The sequence below is a fragment of the Hemitrygon akajei genome, chromosome 10 (genome assembly GCF_048418815.1).
Source record: "Hemitrygon akajei chromosome 10, sHemAka1.3, whole genome shotgun sequence".
In the NCBI taxonomy this organism is placed as follows: domain Eukaryota; kingdom Metazoa; phylum Chordata; class Chondrichthyes; order Myliobatiformes; family Dasyatidae; genus Hemitrygon; species Hemitrygon akajei.
In genome coordinates this window covers 132,370,865-132,375,226 of record NC_133133.1, presented here as the reverse complement: position 1 = coordinate 132,375,226, position 4,362 = coordinate 132,370,865, and positions in this window count along the sequence as shown.

The following is a 4,362-nucleotide window of genomic DNA, read 5'->3' as shown; positions in this document are numbered from 1 at the left end:
AGATCCTTTGGTGAAACTGTATGCAAATACAAAGTAATTTGCATATTTCTTCAAATAAATTACTTAAATTAGTAGAATGTCTAATCATCAGATGGCAGAAGATTTGTAATTTTTCCTGATCAGTGTAACACAGTTTGAACTTTCAGACGCTATTGAATAAAGTGTGACAAGACAGACTGTTCTCAAAACCAGTAATTAAAGGGTAAGGAAAAGTTATAGAAAGAAACTATGATTGTTTGATTTCTCAGAGATGGTTCAGACGAGGGGATTCCGTGGTTGAGACAGTAAACATTCATCTTATATTTTACAGTAATGACCCAGATGAAGATTGTACAAATTTAGGTGTGAAGGTAACACAAGACTTGGTGGATAATGAAGAGCACAGTGATGGACTTTAGGAAGGTATAGAGCTGAAGTGGACAAACACAAGAGACAAAAATGTATGCAGGGAGGTGTGAACTGATGCAATTCATGGAAGGAAAATAAATTAAATTACATAGTATCAGTTTAAAGGGAATACAGGTAAAGATACCTCAGATTCTGCATATAGAGATTTTTGAAGGTGCTTAAGGAATTAAATAATCTGAAAAAAGAGACTAAATTAACATGGGAATAACTACAAAAAGCAGGATATCAATATAAGTTTTTGTAAACCTCTGGTTAATGTATCCAGTTCTGGATATCAAATTTGAAGAAGATCTTTGGAAACACTGTAGAAAAGATTTATTGGAGCAGTACTGGGAGTGAAGGATTTTGTTTAACCTGGATAAGCTGTGATTCACAATCGTGAAGCTTTGATGACAATGTGATAAGAAGAAATGAGAGAAATCTGAGGCAGAACTCACCCATTTCATAATAAATGTTGAACTTTGTGCTTGGTGTGTGTGGACCAGAATGGAAATGGACCCACATGTTAGTGCAATTGGAGACACGAAATGTTCCGATGTTTAAGTCTTCCTCAGTCAAAGAGAATCGCACGTCTTGATCAGGATTCATTCCACAGCCAAAGGAGATGTGATCTTCCTGAGATGTCACAGTCAACAAGTCCACCCTGAATCGGATTCCTGAGGGTAAAACACATGCCCTAGTTAGTTGCGGCACCATTTCTCAGCAGTTCACACACAGCTTCAGATATGTTCAGTATGATCGTATGCATTTGGATGCTAGGGAGCACCTGTCTTAAATTGTGCATTATACCCTCTGAGTAAAAATGATCTGGATTCACATTATCCTTCAGAGTCTTCAGAATATTTCCAGGGCTGGAACTTCATGCAGTCCTGATGGGGTGTTGAATTGTCAATAAATTGGTGGGGGACTGAAGGATGAAAGGTCCTCTTCCCTGATGGATATCGCATATAGTCCTATCTTGTCTCTCAGATATTTTCCAACTAAGAACTGAAGAGATCACCCAGAGACTTCAGCTGTAATTATCTCCCAGCAATCAGATTGGCCACTATTACAGTGGTGTTTGTGGTTTCTGTCTGTGTGTAACTGGAGTGTCTTGTTTCCTAAATTACAACTGCAACAACTCCCTGAATTTTACAGCATTATTAACAAGGCAATGTAAAAATCCTTATACAGTCATAGAGCACCACAGCACAGAGACAGGCCTATTGGCCCATCTATACTGTTATTTGTTTGGTCTTATTGACCCACACTTGGAGTACAATCCTCTATACCCCTCCCATCCAGGCTTCTTAACTGTTGAAATCGTATCCACATCCACCAGATCTTCTAGCAGCTCGTTCCAAACTCACAAACCCTCTGAGTGAAGAAGTTCCTCCTCAGGTTCCTCATAATATTTCAACTTTCACCCTTAACCTATGACCTCAAGTTCTAGTCTCAACCATTCTCAGGGGAAAAAGCCTGCTAGGCCTGCATGCATTGACCTTATCTATGTCTCTGTGAAATCTTCCCTCATTCTCCTACGCTCCAGGGAATAAAGTCCAAATCTACTCAACCTTTTCCTATAAATCAGGTCCCCAAGTCATTGCAACATCCTGGTTAATTCACTCTTTCAATCACATTGGTTACTTCTTGGAAGGAACTACAAAAAAAAAAGATGAACTGTGCTACAGTGCAGACACCACTTATCCCAGTCTATTTCCTCACTTAGCAGACCGCATCTGACAAGTGACCTTCACCAGATGCACCTATCACTTTCTAGCCCTTGCTTCTCCTACCTCCACACCTATTCATGCTGGCTACCTGTCCTCTCCAAGTTTTACCCAGGTTACAGATCTTGACCTAAAATGTTAAATGTCCATTTTCCTCTACAGATCCACCCTGACCTGCTGAGTTCACCCATCAGCTTGTCCGTAGGCCATAGGACCATAAGATATAGGTGCAGAATTAGACTACTTGGCCCATCAAGTCTGCTATGCTATTCTATCATGGCTGATTTTTTATTCCCCAAAATCTTATTCTCCTGCCATCTGCTCAATATCACCAAGACCAAGGAGATGGTGGTGGACTTTAGGAGATCTAGGCCTCATATGGAGCCAGTGATCATTAATGGAGAATGTGTGGAGCAGGTTAAGACCTACAAGTATCTGGGAGTACAGTTAGACGAGAAGCTAGACTGGACTGCCAACACAGATGCCTTGTGCAGGAAGGCACAGAGTCGACTGTACTTCCTAAGAAGGTTGGCGTCATTCAATGTCTGTAGTGAGATGCTGAAGATGTTCTATAGGTCAGTTGTGGAGAGCGCCCTCTTCTTTGTGGTGGCGTGTTGGGGAGGAAGCATTAAGAAGAGGGACGCCTCACGTCTTAATAAGCTGGTAAGGAAGGCGGGCTCTGTCGTGGGCAAAGTACTCGAGAGTTTAACATCGGTAGCTGAGCGAAGGGCGCTGAGTAGGCTACGGTCAATTATGGATAACTCTGAACATCCTCTACATAGCACCATCCAGAGACAGAGAAGCAGTTTCAGCGACAGGTTACTAACGATGCAATGCTCCTCAGACAGGATGAAGAGGTCAATACTCCCCAATGCCATTAGGCTTTACAATTCTACCGCCAGGACTTAAGAACTTTTTAAAAGCTATTATTAATGCTTTTTGAGATAGTGATTTAGATGCATATCATATTTTTTACTGAGTTAAGTATTGTATGTAATTAGTTTTGCTACAACAAGTGTATGGGACATTGGAAAAAAAAGTTGAATTTCCCCATGGGGATGAATAAAGTATCTATCTATCTATCTATCTATCATAACCTTCGACACTCTTACGAATCAAGAACCTATCAAATGTGCTTTAAAAATACCCAATTCCACAAATTTATCACCCTCTAACTGAAGAAATTCCTCCTCATCTCTGTTCTAAAGTGGTGCCCTGAAATTCTGAGGTGGTGCCATCTGATCAGTAACTCCCCCGTTATAGGAAGCATTCTCTTCACGTCCACTTTATCAAGGCCTTTCAATATTGGATAGGCTTCAATAAGGTCCCCCTAATTCATCTACACTCCACTGAGTACAGGCCCAGAGCTATCAAACATTCCTCATAGATTAATCCTTGCATTCTGTGGATGATTCTCAAGAAAGCAATACTGCAACTTCTTGCTAGAATCCTTTTTTTCCTCAGGCATGCACACAAAAGTGAAAAGAGATTTAAAGTTTACAAAATCACATCACAGCATGTTGTCAGTCAGAGAGATGTAACCAGTTGTGTTCCACTGTGACAGGACATTGAGAGGAGCTGCACTATTTCTTGGATGTGGAACAATTTGACATATGTCCACAAAGTCCCCCGTACTTTATTAATGTTTCCACACATGGTAAATCAGCTGGATTAGAGCAAGCTCTCATAAATGTGCTGACAATGTCTCAATCTTGTTATATTTTCTGAATGATCTGTCCTGAAGGATTTAAAAGAATTTCAATAGACATTCCTGTGAGGAATAATCAAGGTTTGATTTTCTTCTCACAGTGACTGCTGTATTATGTTTGCTCACACAAATAAGTGAAATGAGGGAATGGAGAAATGTTTTCCATAGATGTGACATCCGAGTGCACTGCAGCAACCACAGAGTGACTGATTGCAATGACTGACATCACATGATCAAAGGCAAAGTCATGAAGTAGATAGGTGAGTTCTGAACATGCAAATAAGACTCTTGGAATATGGTCAGTCCAATCTGGATTGTGGAGCTAGCTCTTTCTTTCCCACCCAGCATCTGATTTCTGGTCATTAGATGGTGCATTTGTTATGACTATCGCTTTATCTTTGGAAACAGAGTGTTACCTGTGTACAGGTGAGTGGAGTTAGACACCTGGACCAAGTTGAAGAACCAGTACATGTCTGCACTATGCTGGTAGTAGCGGTGGAAATTATTGGACACGATGAAACCAGACACACAGGGACA